The following is a 17,877-nucleotide window of genomic DNA, read 5'->3' as shown; positions in this document are numbered from 1 at the left end:
AGTGGTATTTTAGCTACTAAATGTTTAGTCGCGGAAAGGTTGATTATTGTTTAGCTACTACACAGTTTAGTCGTGTCACGCCCTCAAAATAACCCATAATAACCATAACATTAACATGCATTTATAAAAGAAAACGAATCATTTGAGTTATTCATCAGAGTATTCTTATTGAAAGACATCACATGTAACATCCTGCAACATCAAAATAAATGCCCTAAGGGCTTACATCTTTCCAAGCTAACACTTGGACACAAAAATGATGAGTACAAACTCATTTACAAGTTAAGCCCTAGGCTTGAATGTTTACATGAAATCTCAAAAATAACAAAATAAAACATATAACTAAAGACAAGTCTTCAAAATCCCAAAACATCAAATCCTTCCAGGCTAAGTCCGTGGAGGTAGCTTATCACCGGAACCTGAAAATGATGTTCCCATAAAGGGTGAGCCACAGCCCAGTAGAAAAATACTAAACCAAATATAAGCATTGAATAAAGCTATAGCATTCAATAGATGGTTAACCAAGATAATCAATTTTATCATTAAACAGTCTCATGACACTAATGTCTAAGACACATTTCACTTTCCATTATTATCAACATGGCTCAGAACCTGGCCAAACTTACAACAGTGAATTATATATCATATTCCCATTACTTCCAATATCAACAAAACAAATGAGACTCATGCTCATATCAAAACACTTCATACTTCCCATTTGATACACATTTTAGTGCTGTATCAATAATCATGTAAAAACACTTCAATATAATAAGCACACATAAAAATGGTGCTAATGGAGTCCATCCCCTATCTCCTCCCAAACAAAAATCCGGTTTAGAGGTCCATCCCCTATCTTCCCCTAAACCATGGAGTACATCCCCTATCTCCTCCCAAACAATATGCAAATGCAATGCTCAATCAATACACGTATTTTCTGTATTAATGCAATAGTCAAAATTAATGACTTAACCAATGTGATTAGTTTCAGTTATTCCTAATCCACATGCAATGTCTACAACAAACACGACTATCCTCCACCGATAGCCCAAAACAGTTATTTCTAGACTGGAAATAAATATATCAACAATTCAATAGGCGAGTGATTTTAATTATCCAACTACACCATTTAATCAATGAATTCCTTAATTTCATGCATTTAACCAATTTCCCCAATTTCCTTAAATTAATTATACAAATTAATTTATTAATACAACTAGGGTTTTTCCCAAAATTACCAAAGTACTCCCAACATATCAAAATACCAAAACTTAGGACAAAACTTATAGGATGGAGTAGGAAATCCCTACCTTGAAGCGAAGAACTCGAATGGAGAAGATGACGAAAACAAAAGTGCTCCAAACCCAAGATTGTTCAGATTAAACGGAAGCCCTCGACCCACTCTATCTTTTTAACAAAGGGCTTAGGGTAGAAATACACTCTAAGTAGATCAAACCTAAGAGAGAAGGTGTGTAGGGAGAGGGAGAAGACGGTTCTAGGGTTTTAAAATCAAAAAGGAGATGAAAAATGATCCTGAAAGTCGGATCTCGGATTTTTATACCAGTCGCCCCGCTCGAGCGTGGAAACCCCCGCTCGAGCGCCACTCACAGACTCCCGCTCGAGCGGCCAAACTCCCGCTCGAGCGGCGAATGCACTCTCCCAGAAGTTTTTGCAGACAGGTCCCCGCTCGAGCGCCCAACTCCCCGCTCGAGCGTCACTCACGACTTCCCGCTCGAGCGTCCAATCCCCCGCTCGAGCGGCCAACACTACACAAGACATACTGGATGGGTGTATTCCCCGCTCGAGCGTCCAAACCCCTGCTCGAGCGGACAAGCCAAAATCTGGGCAACTAGACTTGGTTCCTAAGCTCAACCAACCTGCTCCAAATCTTCCCAACACAACCCAAGACTCAAAATAAGAAAATAATGAATGACCACAACAATTATACAATGACGGAATCTACGGAACCTAAGTCCGGATACAATAATCAAATGGGAAAAGACCGGGGTCGCTATAACCTCCCCCCCCCCCTTAAAAGAATTTCGTCCCCGAAATTAAGCATAAGTTTGTAAATAAAAACAAGTTTTTCTCAATTCTCAAAGATATTGTATAACAACAATAAACATCTTGACCCAATACTGGTCACTTCATCTCTTTATCAAGGGGTATCTCACAATATATATAAAACAACATATATTTCAACCTGTATCATTATTATGCATTATTCCTTTCAATGTTAACAATCCCCATATCATATTCAATTGCATGATATATATAACACATTCAACGATGTACTCAACAGATGCAATGTTACACTAAACTTTTACAATGAAGCAAGTTTCAAGACACACCCATTTATCAAAACATACTCACGTTTTACAACTTAAGACATATGTAAAGCTCTTAAGTTTAACAATATTACAAAATCTAAATACTAGATTACAAATCGACAAACATGTCCGGGTATTTTTCGCGGACTTCCAACTCACGTTCCCAAGTGGCTTCCTCCACTCCGTGATGTTTCCACAAAACTTTGACCAAAGGGATGGTTTTGCCTCGCAAAACTTGATCCCGCCTATCCAAGACCCGAACCGGTCTCTCCTCATACGAAACATCCTCATCAACCACTAAATCGGTCCAATCCAACACATGTGATGGATCCGGCTCATACTTCCGAAGCATACTCACATGAAACACGTCATGTACTCCGGACAACTGCGGCGGCAGAGCTAAACGATAAGCAGTCTCGCCAATCCTCTCAAGGATCTCAAAAGGACCAATGAATCGAGGGGACAACTTCCCGCTCTTCCCAAACCTCATCAATCCCCGTCTTGGTGATATCTTCAAAAAGACATGATCACCTGCCTCAAACACCAAAGGTCTCCTCCTACAGTCGGCATACGATTTCTGACGACTCTATGCTGTAACAAGCCTCTTACGGATAAGCTCAACTTTCTCCGTCGTTTCTCTCACCAACTCCGGACCCAACAGAGGTGCATCACCCACCTCGGCCCAACAAACAGGAGACCTACACGGTCGGCCGTATAAGGCCTCAAACGGTGCCATACCGATACTAGACTGGAAGCTGTTGTTGTAGGCAAACTCCACTAATGGCAAGTGCCTCTCCCATGACCCGCTAAAGTCAAGAACACAACCCCGAAGCATATCTTCAAGGATCTGAATAGTACGCTCGGACTGCCCATCAGTCTGAGGATGATAAGCTGTGCTAAAGGTCAACTTAGTACCTAAGGCGCTCTGCAAGCTCTGCCATAATCTGGCAGTAAAACGAGGGTCCGTATCGGAGACGATCGTCACTGGAACCCCGTGCAACCTCACTATGTCCCGAATATACAAGTCGGCAAGATGATCTACTGAATCTCTAACGCGCATAGAAATGAAGTGCGCCGACTTAGTCAACCGGTCTACAACCACCCAAATAGCATCACTGCCCCGCTGAGTCCTCGGAAGACCTACAACGAAGTCCATAGTGACATGCTCCCACTTCCACTCGGCAATAGGCAAGGGTTGCAACAAACCCGCTGGCCTCTGATGTTCGGCCTTCACTTGCTGACAAGTAAAGCACTTAGACACGAAAGCTGCCACATCTCTCTTCATACCCCGCCACCAAAACTGGCGACCCAAATCCCGATACATCTTAGTACCTCCCGGATGCACTGCAAGGCGTGAATGATGAAACTCTCGGAGTACCTCCTCTCGACAAGACTCCGGCACAAACAAACGGTCTCGGTATCTCACACTCAGGTCGGAATACACCGTCAAACCTTTCTCAACCTTCCCACCGGATATCTTTTCACGGAGAGATTCTACCTCAAAGTCACCTCTCTGAGCCTCTAACACTCGAGTCACAAGTGAAGGCTGTGCAACAACAGAAAACAAGGCCGCAGCCTCAACGGATTCACCCAGAATTAAATCAAACTCCCCAAGTGCACCCAACATCTCCCATTCTCGGATGGCTATACTAGCTATGTCACCAACAGGTTTCCTGCTAAGGGCATCGGCCACCACATTGGCCTTTCCCGGATGATAATGCAACTCAAAGTCATAATCCTCTATAAATTCCATCCACCTCCTCTGCCTCAAGTTCAAGTCTTTCTGTGTAAACAAATACTTCAAACTCTTATGATCCGAGAACACCTCGAACCTCTCACCATAAAGATAATGCCTCCAAATCTTCAAGGCAAATATCACAGCTGCTAACTCTAGATCATGTGTAGGATAATTCTGCTCGTGAATTTTCAACTGACGTGAGCCATAGGCAACTACTTTCCCCTCTTGCATCAACACATAACCAAGACCCTCTCGTGAGGCGTCACAATAGACTGCATAACCCAACCCTCTCTCCGGAATAATCAAGACTGGAGCAGTGGTCAGTCTAACTTTCAACTCCTGGAATGACTTTTCACAAGTCTCACTCCAAACAAATTTGACTCCCTTCCGAGTCAATCTAGTCAAAGGCGAAGCTAATCTGGAGAAATCTCTTACAAACCGGCGATAATAACCAGCTAATCCCAGAAAACTGCGGATCTCGAACACACTCTTAGGCTGTACCCAATCTTGCAATGCCTCTGTCTTGGATGTATCAACAGACACCCCTTCCCTAGAAACTACATGGCCTAAGAACTTCACCTCCTCTAGCCAGAACTCACACTTCCCAAACTTAGCATAAAGCTGATGGGCTCTAAGTAAATCAAGCACCACCCTCAAGTGTTCCTCGTGCTCTTCCTCTGAAGGTGAATAGATAAGGATGTCGTCCACGAAGACGACTACAAAACGATCTAGAAATTCCCGGAATATCCGGTTCATCAAATCCATAAATACTGCTGGTGCATTGGTGAGCCCAAATGGCATCACCAAAAACTCATAGTGGCCATACCGCGTACGGAATGCCGTCTTTGGAATATCCTCCTCCCTGACTCTCAACTGATGATAACCTGATCTCAAGTCTATCTTCGAGAAACAACGGGAACCTTTCAACTGATCGAACAGATCATCTATACGGGGCATAGGGTACTTATTCTTAACCGTAGCCCGATTCAATTTCCGGTAATCTATACAAAGTCTCAAAGCACCACTTTTCTTTTTAACAAAAAGGGCCAGTGCTCCCCAAGGCGAAACACTAGGACGTATAAAGCCTTTATCTAGCAACTCCTGGAGTTGGATCTTCAACTCAACTAACTCAGCTGGGGCAAAACGATAAGGTGCCATAGAAATCGGCGCCGTGCCGGGCACTAAGTCAATAGAGAATTCAATCTCTCGATGCGGTGGCAAACCAACAAGATCCTCGGGAAAAACGTCCGAGTACTCACACACCACCCTTGGCAACACAATCTGAGTCTCACCGTCCTCACTAATCGAAAGGTTATCAAGTAGACCACTAAGCTCACTCCGTCCTCGCGGAACATACCCCGGTGGCAAAACACTACCAACACGGTCCCCCAGAAAATGAAAACACTCACCATTCACGGTACAACAAGTGACTCTCTGGCGGTAGCAATCAATAACTGCCCGGTATGACGATAACCAGTCCATACCCAAAATAACATCGAAACCTCTCATAGGCATAACTACAAAGGAAAATGGGATTCTATGGTAATCAACCTCTATATCACAACCCCTAACACCGTGTTTCAAAATCAATTCACCCCCAAGAGGCGACACTACACAAATAGGAGATGCTAATTGTGCTAACTCCAACTCCAAAACAGATGCAAATGCAGCAGACACAAAGGAATGAGATGCACCCGTATCAATCAAAACATTAGCAACCGAGTTGCAAAACAAGAAGGTACCTCTCACAACTGATGGTGCTGGCACAAGATCCTGCGCGATAACAGTATACACGCGCCCAGACGACCTCTGATCAACCTGCTCACCCCTAGGAGCATAAGATTGCTGCACCGACTGAGACGATGAAGCCCCCTGATTGGCCCTCGAGGCCTGACCCGACTGAGCTGGCTGTTGACCCTGAGTCTGCCTCAAACCAGATGCACCAGGTGTGCCACCCAACTGCGGGCAATGCCTCTTCATATGCCCTGGCTGACCACACTGATAACACGAGAGTGGCTGGCCTCTACCCTGACTCTGGCTCTGAGATCGAGCCGAAGAAGATGCTGCTCTCTGAAATCCTCCCCTCTGAGGACAAACTGGAGACTTGTGGCCCAGCTGGCCACACTTGAAGCAGGTAATGTCTCCTTGACTGCCTTTCCCCGAACTAGCACTCGGCACAGGAAAAGTCGATCTAGAAAAGCTACTCTGAGACTGTTGGGGATTAAAACCCTTCTGTCTCCTACCATCACTCTGACCATCCTGACTCCTCTTGGAGCCCTTCTGTCCTTCCTCCTCCTCCTGCATCATGATTTCCATGTGGGCTGCAGCATCAACCAAACGCCCATAATCCCGAATCATAGTTCCCCCAACTCTCAGCTTGAGGCCACGCCTCAACTTCCTCTCAAACTCAATACAACGGCGTTCCTCAGACGCCACCAATTCAGGTGCAAACCTGGACAAACTAGTAAATGCAGCCTCAAACTCGGCCACTGAAGAACTCGACTGCTTAAGCTGGCAGAACTGGTCTCTCAGCTTCTCCCTAACTGCTGGAGATAAGAACTTCTCCTGGAAAGCATTCACAAAAGCCTCCCATGTACCTCCTATACGCCCCTTAGTGAACTTCCACCACTGACCCGCATCCCCTTTCAACTGGAATGATGCCAAGGTCACCTTCAACCCCTCGTCTTCGATGCCAAGCATCTCAAACGTCTTCGTTGTCTGTTCGAGCCATTCATCTGCCTTAAGCGGCTCTTTAGGATCACCCACAAATTCATCCGAATTAGACCGGAAGAACTCCCTCTTCAGAAAGGACGGTCCTGTATCCACAACAACAACCTGGGCTTGATTCTCAGCCCTAAGAATGCCTACTGACTCCCTGAATGCCCCTGCTATCTCTCGGGCTAAAGCGCCCATAGCCTGCTGGCCTACTGGCTCGGCCACATTGGCCTGGCCAATTCCCTCATGAACTGCCAGAATCTCCTCTGGCACCGGTACCTCCTGCCTACCCGGCCTACCACGCCTACCACGTCCTCGTCCTCGTCCTGACATCCTAATAAAGGAAACAAACAAAGACGTTAGCACATTAATAAATGTGCCGAAACTAAACACTCGCGTCCTAATGCATTGGACAAAAAAATAATTCATTCCACGTAAGCACATAATCACATAAGCACCTACGAATTTCATTCCTGGATAATAATAGTCCCGAAGCGTTACTATAGTTCCGGTTGGAAGCAGCAATGATCAAGTGCCTTTCCAACAAGACTACTAGAAACTCAAGGGTCCAATCAACATCCTAGAAACTACATTCCATACCCACATAATCACATAAACATGTTATCACATAAGCATATAACATTACACTAAGTCTCTATCAAACGAGACGAACCCAATGTGATACTAATCACTTCCCACGTACCCAAAGTATTCAAACCCGGTACGCTCTGATACCAAGTTGTCACGCCCTCAAAATAACCCATAATAACCATAACATTAACATGCATTTATAAAAGAAAACGAATCATTTGAGTTATTCATCAGAGTATTCTTATTGAAAGACATCACATGTAACATCCTGCAACATCAAAATAAATGCCCTAAGGGCTTACATCTTTCCAAGCTAACACTTGGACACAAAAATGATGAGTACTAACTCATTTACAAGTTAAGCCCTAGGCTTGAATGTTTACATGAAATCTCAAAAATAACAAAATAAAACATATAACTAAAGACAAGTCTTCAAAATCCCAAAACATCAAATCCTTCCAGGCTAAGTCCGTGGAGGTAGCTTATCACCTGAACCTGAAAATGATGTTCCCATAAAGGGTGAGCCACAGCCCAGTAGAAAAATACTAAACCAAATATAAGCATTGAATAAAGCTATAGCATTCAATAGATGGTTAACCAAGATAATCAATTTTATCATTAAACAGTCTCATGACACTAATGTCTAAGATACATTTCACTTTCCATTATTATCAACATGGCTCAGAACCTGGCCAAACTTACAACAGTGAATTATATATCATATTCCCATTACTTCCAATATCAACAAAACAAATGAGACTCATGCTCATATCAAAACACTTCATACTTCCCATTTGATACACATTTTAGTGCTGTATCAATAATCATGTAAAAACACTTCAATATAATAAGCACACATAAAAATGGTGCTAATGGAGTCCATCCCCTATCTCCTCCCAAACAAAAATCCGGTTTAGAGGTCCATCCCCTATCTTCCCCTAAACCGTGGAGTACATCCCCTATCTCCTCCCAAACAATATGCAAATGCAATGCTCAATCAATACACGTATTTTCTGTATTAATGCAATAGTCAAAATTAATGACTTAACCAATGTGATTAGTTTCAGTTATTTCTAATCCACATGCAATGTCTACAACAAACACGACTATCCTCCACCGATAGCCCAAAACAGTTATTTCTAGACTGGAAATAAATATATCAACAATTCAATAGGCGAGTGATTTTAATTATCCAACTACACCATTTAATCAATGAATTCCTCAATTTCATGCATTTAACCAATTTCCCCAATTTCCTTAAATTAATTATACAAATTAATTTATTAATACAACTAGGGTTTTTCCCAAAATTACCAAAGTACTCCCAACATATCAAAATACCAAAATTTAGGACAAAACTTATAGGATGGAGTAGGAAATCCCTACCTTGAAGCGAAGAACTCGAATGGAGAAGATGACGAAAACAAAAGTGCTCCAAACCCAAGATTGTTCAGATTAAACGGAAGCCCTCGACCCACTCTATCTTTTTAACAAAGGGCTTAGGGTAGAAATACACTCTAAGTAGATGAAACCTAAGAGAGAAGGTGTGTAGGGAGAGGGAGAAGACGGTTCTAGGGTTTTAAAATCAAAAAGGAGATGAAAAATGATCCTGAAAGTCGGATCTCGGATTTTTATACCAGTCGCCTCGCTCGAGCGTGGAAACCCCCGCTCGAGCGCCACTCACAGACTCCCGCTCGAGCGGCCAAACTCCCGCTCGAGCGGCGAATGCACTCTCCCAGAAGTTTTTGCAGACAGGTCCCCGCTCGAGCGCCCAACTCCCCGCTCGAGCGTCACTCACGACTTCCCACTCGAGCGTCCAATCCCCCGCTCGAGCGGCCAACACTACACAGGACATACTGGATGGGTGTATTCCCCGCTCGAGCGTCCAAACCCCTGCTCGAGCGGACAAGCCAAAATCTGGGCAACTAGACTTGGTACCTAAGCTCAACCAACCTGCTCCAAATCTTTCCAACACAACCCAAGACTCAAAATAAGAAAATAATGAATGACAACAACAATTATACAATGACGGAATCTACGGAACCTAAGTCCGGATACAATAATCAAATGGGAAAAGACCGGGGTCGCTATAACCTCCCCCCCCCCCCCCCTTAAAAGAATTTCGTCCCCGAAATTAAGCATAAGTTTGTAAATAAAAACAAGTTTTTCTCAATTCTCAAAGATATTGTATAACAACAATAAACATCTTGACCCAATACTGGTCACTTCATCTCTTTATCAAGGGGTATCTCACAATATATATAAAACAACATATATTTCAACCTGTATCATTGTTATGCATTATTCCTTTCAATGTTAACAATCCCCATATCATATTCAATTGCATGATATATATAACACATTCAACGATGTACTCAACAGATGCAATGTTACACTAAACTTCTACAATGAAGCAAGTTTCAAGACACACCCATTTATCAAAACATACTCACGTTTTACAACTTAAGACATATGTAAAGCTCTTAAGTTTAACAATATTACAAAATCTAAATACTAGATTACAAATCGACAAACATGTCCGGGTATTTTTCGCGGACTTCCAACTCACGTTCCCAAGTGGCTTCCTCCACTCCGTGATGTTTCCACAAAACTTTGACCAAAGGGATGGTTTTGCCTCGCAAAACTTGATCCCGCCTATCCAAGACCCGAACCGGTCTCTCCTCATACGAAACATCCTCATCAACCACTAAATCGGTCCAATCCAACACATGTGATGGATCCGGCTCATACTTCCGAAGCATACTCACATGAAACACGTCATGTACTCCGGACAACTGCGGCGGCAGAGCTAAACGATAAGCAGTCTCGCCAATCCTCTCAAGGATCTCAAAAGGACCAATGAATCGAGGGGACAACTTCCCGCTCTTCCCACACCTCATCAATCCCCGTCTTGGTGATATCTTCAAAAAGACATGATCACCTGCCTCAAACACCAAAGGTCTCCTCCTACGGTCGGCATACGATTTCTGACGACTCTGTGCTGTAACAAGCCTCTTACGGATAAGCTCAACTTTCTCCGTCGTTTCTCTCACCAACTCCGGACCCAACAGAGGTGCATCACCCACCTCGGCCCAACAAACAAGAGACCTACACGGTCGGCCGTATAAGGCCTCAAACGGTGCCATACCGATACTAGACTGGAAGCTGTTGTTGTAGGCAAACTCCACTAATGGCAAGTGCCTCTCCCATGACCCGCTAAAGTCAAGAACACAACCCCGAAGCATATCTTCAAGGATCTGAATAGTACGCTCGGACTGCCCATCAGTCTGAGGATGATAAGCTGTGCTAAAGGTCAACTTAGTACCTAAGGCGCTCTGCAAGCTCTGCCATAATCTGGCAATAAAACGAGGGTCCCTATCGGAGACGATCGTCACTGGAACCCCGTGCAACCTCACTATGTCCCGAATATACAAGTCGGCAAGATGATCTACTGAATCTCTAACGCGCATAGAAATGAAGTGCGCCGACTTAGTCAACCGGTCTACAACCACCCAAATAGCATCACTGCCCCGCTGAGTGCTCGGAAGACCTACAACGAAGTCCATAGTGACATGCTCCCACTTCCACTCGGCAATAGGCAAGGGTTGCAACAAACCCGCTGGCCTCTGATGTTCGGCCTTCACTTGCTGACAAGTAAAGCACTTAGACACGAAAGCTGCCACATCTCTCTTCATACCCCGCCACCAAAACTGGCGACCCAAATCCCGATACATCTTAGTACCTCCCGGATGCACTGCAAGGCGTGAATGATGAAACTCTCGGAGTACCTCCTCTCGACAAGACTCCGGCACAAACAGACGGTCTCGGTATCTCACACTCAGGTCGGAACACACCGTCAAACCTTTCTCAACCTTCCCACCGGATATCTTTTCACGGAGAGATTCTACCTCAAAGTCACCTCTCTGAGCCTCTAACACTCGAGTCACAAGTGAAGGCTGTGCAACAACAGAAAACAAGGCCGCAGCCTCAACGGATTCACCCAGAATTAAATCAAACTCCCCAAGTGCACCCAACATCTCCCATTCTCGGATGGCTATACTAGCTATGTCACCAACAGGTTTCCTGCTAAGGGCATCGGCCACCACATTGGCCTTTCCCGGATGATAATACAACTCAAAGTCATAATCCTCTATAAATTCCATCCACCTCCTCTGCCTCAAGTTCAAGTCTTTCTGTGTAAACAAATACTTCAAACTCTTATGATCCGAGAACACCTCGAACCTCTCACCATAAAGATAATGCCTCCAAATCTTCAAGGCAAATATCACAGCTGCTAACTCTAGATCATGTGTAGGATAATTCTGCTCGTGAATTTTCAACTGACGTGAGCCATAGGCAACTACTTTCCCCTCTTGCATCAACACACAACCAAGACCCTCTCGTGAGGCGTCACAATAGACTGCATAACCCAACCCTCTCTCCGGAATAATCAAGACTGGAGCAGTGGTCAGTCTAACTTTCAACTCCTGGAATGACTTTTCACAAGTCTCACTCCAAACAAATTTGACTCCCTTCCGAGTCAATCTAGTCAAAGGCGAAGCTAATCTGGAGAAATCTCTTACAAACCGGCGATAATAACCAGCTAATCCCAGAAAACTGCGGATCTCGAACACACTCTTAGGCTGTACCCAATCTTGCAATGCCTCTGTCTTGGATGTATCAACAGACACCCCTTCCCTAGAAACTACATGGCCTAAGAACTTCACCTCCTCTAGCCAGAACTCACACTTCCCAAACTTAGCATAAAGCTGATGGGCTCTAAGTAAATCAAGCACCACCCTCAAGTGTTCCTCTGCTCTTCCTCTGAAGGTGAATAGATAAGGATGTCGTCCACGAAGACGACTACAAAACGATCTAGAAATTCCCGGAATATCCGGTTCATCAAATCCATAAATACTGCTGGTGCATTGGTGAGCCCAAATGGCATCACCAAAAACTCATAGTGGCCATACCGCGTACGGAATGCCGTCTTTGGAATATCCTCCTCCCTGACTCTCAACTGATGATAACCTGATCTCAAGTCTATCTTCGAGAAACAACGGGAACCTTTCAACTGATCGAACAGATCATCTATACGGGGCATAGGGTACTTATTCTTAACCGTAGCCCGATTCAATTTCCGGTAATCTATACAAAGTCTCAAAGCACCACTTTTCTTTTTAACAAAAAGGGCCAGTGCTCCCCAAGGCGAAACACTAGGACGTATAAAGCCTTTATCTAGCAACTCCTGGAGTTGGATCTTCAACTCAACTAACTCAGCTGGGGCAAAACGATAAGGTGCCATAGAAATCGGCGCCGTGCCGGGCACTAAGTCAATAGAGAATTCAATCTCTCGATGCGGTGGCAAACCAACAAGATCCTCGGGAAAAACGTCCGAGTACTCACACACCACCCTTGGCAACACAATCTGAGTCTCACCGTCCTCACTAATCGAAAGGTTATCAAGTAGACCACTAAGCTCACTCCGTCCTCGCGGAACATACCCCGGTGGCAAAACACTACCAACACGGTCCCCCAGAAAATGAAAACACTCACCATTCACGGTACAACAAGTGACTCTCTGGCGGTAGCAATCAATAACTGCCCGGTATGACGATAACCAGTCCATACCCAAAATAACATCGAAACCTCTCATAGGCATAACTACAAAGGAAAATGGGATTCTATGGTAATCAACCTCTATATCACAACCCCTAACACCGTGTTTCAAAATCAATTCACCCCCAAGAGGCGACACTACACAAATAGGAGATGCTAATTGTGCTAACTCCAACTCCAAAACAGATGCAAATGCAGCAGACACAAAGGAATGAGATGCACCCGTATCAATCAAAACATTAGCAACCGAGTTGCAAAACAAGAAGGTACCTCTCACAACTGATGGTGCTGGCACAAGATCCTGCGCGATAACAGTATACACGCGCCCAGACGACCTCTGATCAACCTGCTCACCCCTAGGAGCATAAGATTGCTGCACCGACTGAGACGATGAAGCCCCCTGATTGGCCCTCGAGGCCTGACCCGACTGAGCTGGCTGTTGACCCTGAGTCTGCCTCAAACCAGATGCACCAGGTGTGCCACCCAACTGCGGGCAATGCCTCTTCATATGCCCTGGCTGACCACACTGATAACACGAGAGTGGCTGGCCTCTACCCTGACTCTGGCTCTGAGATCGAGCCGAAGAAGATGCTGCTCTCTGAAATCCTCCCCTCTGAGGACAAACTGGAGACTTGTGGCCCAGCTGGCCACACTTGAAGCAGGTAATGTCTCCTTGACTGCCTTTCCCCGAACTAGCACTCGGCACAGGAAAAGTCGATCTAGAAAAGCTACTCTGAGACTGTTGGGGATTAAAACCCTTCTGTCTCCTACCATCACTCTGACCATCCTGACTCCTCTTGGAGCCCTTCTGTCCTTCCTCCTCCTCCTGCATCATGATTTCCATGTGGGCTGCAGCATCAACCAAACGCCCATAATCCCGAATCATAGTTCCCCCAACTCTCAGCTTGAGGCCACGCCTCAACTTCCTCTCAAACTCAATACAACGGCGTTCCTCAGACGCCACCAATTCAGGTGCAAACCTGGACAAACTAGTAAATGCAGCCTCAAACTCGGCCACTGAAGAACTCGACTGCTTAAGCTGGCAGAACTGGTCTCTCAGCTTCTCCCTAACTGCTGGAGATAAGAACTTCTCCTGGAAAGCATTCACAAAAGCCTCCCATGTACCTCCTATACGCCCCTTAGTGAACTTCCACCACTGACCCGCATCCCCTTTCAACTGGAATGATGCCAAGGTCACCTTCAACCCCTCGTCTTCGATGCCAAGCATCTCAAACGTCTTCGTTGTCTGTTCGAGCCATTCATCTGCCTTAAGCGGCTCTTTAGGATCACCCACAAATTCATCCGGATTAGACCGGAAGAACTCCCTCTTCAGAAAGGACGGTCCTGTATCCACAACAACAACCTGGGCTTGATTCTCAGCCCTAAGAATGCCTACTGACTCCCTGAATGCCCCTGCTATCTCTCGGGCTAAAGCGCCCATAGCCTGCTGGCCTACTGGCTCGGCCACATTGGCCTGGCCAATTCCCTCATGAACTGCCAGAATCTCCTCTGGCACCGGTACCTCCTGCCTACCCGGCCTACCACGCCTACCACGTCCTCGTCCTCGTCCTGACATCCTAATAAAGGAAACAAACAAAGACGTTAGCACATTAATAAATGTGCCGAAACTAAACACTCGCGTCCTAATGCATTGGACAAAAAAATAATTCATTCCACGTAAGCACATAATCACATAAGCACCTACGAATTTCATTCCTGGATAATAATAGTCCCGAAGCGTTACTATAGTTCCGGTTGGAAGCAGCAATGATCAAGTGCCTTTCCAACAAGACTACTAGAAACTCAAGGGTCCAATCAACATCCTAGAAACTACATTCCATACCCACATAATCACATAAACATGTTATCACATAAGCATATAACATTACACTAAGTCTCTATCAAACGAGACGAACCCAATGTGATACTAATCACTTCCCACGTACCCAAAGTATTCAAACCCGGTACGCTCTGATACCAAGTTGTCACGCCCTCAAAATAACCCATAATAACCATAACATTAACATGCATTTATAAAAGAAAACGAATCATTTGAGTTATTCATCAGAGTATTCTTATTGAAAGACATCACATGTAACATCCTGCAACATCAAAATAAATGCCCTAAGGGCTTACATCTTTCCAAGCTAACACTTGGACACAAAAATGATGAGTACTAACTCATTTACAAGTTAAGCCCTAGGCTTGAATGTTTACATGAAATCTCAAAAATAACAAAATAAAACATATAACTAAAGACAAGTCTTCAAAATCCCAAAACATCAAATCCTTCCAGGCTAAGTCCGTGGAGGTAGCTTATCACCTGAACCTGAAAATGATGTTCCCATAAAGGGTGAGCCACAGCCCAGTAGAAAAATACTAAACCAAATATAAGCATTGAATAAAGCTATAGCATTCAATAGATGGTTAACCAAGATAATCAATTTTATCATTAAACAGTCTCATGACACTAATGTCTAAGATACATTTCACTTTCCATTATTATCAACATGGCTCAGAACCTGGCCAAACTTACAACAGTGAATTATATATCATATTCCCATTACTTCCAATATCAACAAAACAAATGAGACTCATGCTCATATCAAAACACTTCATACTTCCCATTTGATACACATTTTAGTGCTGTATCAATAATCATGTAAAAACACTTCAATATAATAAGCACACATAAAAATGGTGCTAATGGAGTCCATCCCCTATCTCCTCCCAAACAAAAATCCGGTTTAGAGGTCCATCCCCTATCTTCCCCTAAACCGTGGAGTACATCCCCTATCTCCTCCCAAACAATATGCAAATGCAATGCTCAATCAATACACGTATTTTCTGTATTAATGCAATAGTCAAAATTAATGACTTAACCAATGTGATTAGTTTCAGTTATTTCTAATCCACATGCAATGTCTACAACAAACACGACTATCCTCCACCGATAGCCCAAAACAGTTATTTCTAGACTGGAAATAAATATATCAACAATTCAATAGGCGAGTGATTTTAATTATCCAACTACACCATTTAATCAATGAATTCCTCAATTTCATGCATTTAACCAATTTCCCCAATTTCCTTAAATTAATTATACAAATTAATTTATTAATACAACTAGGGTTTTTCCCAAAATTACCAAAGTACTCCCAACATATCAAAATACCAAAATTTAGGACAAAACTTATAGGATGGAGTAGGAAATCCCTACCTTGAAGCGAAGAACTCGAATGGAGAAGATGACGAAAACAAAAGTGCTCCAAACCCAAGATTGTTCAGATTAAACGGAAGCCCTCGACCCACTCTATCTTTTTAACAAAGGGCTTAGGGTAGAAATACACTCTAAGTAGATCAAACCTAAGAGAGAAGGTGTGTAGGGAGAGGGAGAAGACGGTTCTAGGGTTTTAAAATCAAAAAGGAGATGAAAAATGATCCTGAAAGTCGGATCTCGGATTTTTATACCAGTCGCCTCGCTCGAGCGTGGAAACCTCCGCTCGAGCGCCACTCACAGACTCCCGCTCGAGCGGCCAAACTCCCGCTCGAGCGGCGAATGCACTCTCCCAGAAGTTTTTGCAGACAGGTCCCCGCTCGAGCGCCCAACTCCCCGCTCGAGCGTCACTCACGACTTCCCACTCGAGCGTCCAATCCCCCGCTCGAGCGGCCAACACTACACAGGACATACTGGATGGGTGTATTCCCCGCTCGAGCGTCCAAACCCCTGCTCGAGCGGACAAGCCAAAATCTGGGCAACTAGACTTGGTACCTAAGCTCAACCAACCTGCTCCAAATCTTTCCAACACAACCCAAGACTCAAAATAAGAAAATAATGAATGACAACAACAATTATACAATGACGGAATCTACGGAACCTAAGTCCGGATACAATAATCAAATGGGAAAAGACCGGGGTCGCTATAACCTCCCCCCCCCCCCTTAAAAGAATTTCGTCCCCGAAATTAAGCATAAGTTTGTAAATAAAAACAAGTTTTTCTCAATTCTCAAAGATATTGTATAACAACAATAAACATCTTGACCCAATACTGGTCACTTCATCTCTTTATCAAGGGGTATCTCACAATATATATAAAACAACATATATTTCAACCTGTATCATTGTTATGCATTATTCCTTTCAATGTTAACAATCCCCATATCATATTCAATTGCATGATATATATAACACATTCAACGATGTACTCAACAGATGCAATGTTACACTAAACTTCTACAATGAAGCAAGTTTCAAGACACACCCATTTATCAAAACATACTCACGTTTTACAACTTAAGACATATGTAAAGCTCTTAAGTTTAACAATATTACAAAATCTAAATACTAGATTACAAATCGACAAACATGTCCGGGTATTTTTCGCGGACTTCCAACTCACGTTCCCAAGTGGCTTCCTCCACTCCGTGATGTTTCCACAAAACTTTGACCAAAGGGATGGTTTTGCCTCGCAAAACTTGATCCCGCCTATCCAAGACCCGAACCGGTCTCTCCTCATACGAAACATCCTCATCAACCACTAAATCGGTCCAATCCAACACATGTGATGGATCCGGCTCATACTTCCGAAGCATACTCACATGAAACACGTCATGTACTCCGGACAACTGCGGCGGCAGAGCTAAACGATAAGCAGTCTCGCCAATCCTCTCAAGGATCTCAAAAGGACCAATGAATCGAGGGGACAACTTCCCGCTCTTCCCACACCTCATCAATCCCCGTCTTGGTGATATCTTCAAAAAGACATGATCACCTGCCTCAAACACCAAAGGTCTCCTCCTACGGTCGGCATACGATTTCTGACGACTCTGTGCTGTAACAAGCCTCTTACGGATAAGCTCAACTTTCTCCGTCGTTTCTCTCAC

The 17,877-nt window shown here is 44.1% G+C and overlaps 1 pseudogene; it reads right to left on the bottom strand.

Annotated features, from left to right (window-relative positions):
• The window catches only part of LOC114309334 (flavonoid 3',5'-hydroxylase 2-like), a 40,564-nt pseudogene that overhangs the window by 8,349 nt on the left and 14,338 nt on the right, over positions 1–17,877 (bottom strand).

Source organism: Camellia sinensis, chromosome 14 (assembly GCF_055761805.1).
Source record: "Camellia sinensis isolate YWXY chromosome 14, ASM5576180v1, whole genome shotgun sequence".
NCBI classification, from domain to species: Eukaryota; Viridiplantae; Streptophyta; class Magnoliopsida; order Ericales; family Theaceae; genus Camellia; species Camellia sinensis.
Note: the sequence above shows the minus strand (reverse complement) of the source record. Positions and strands in the feature narration are given on the sequence as shown.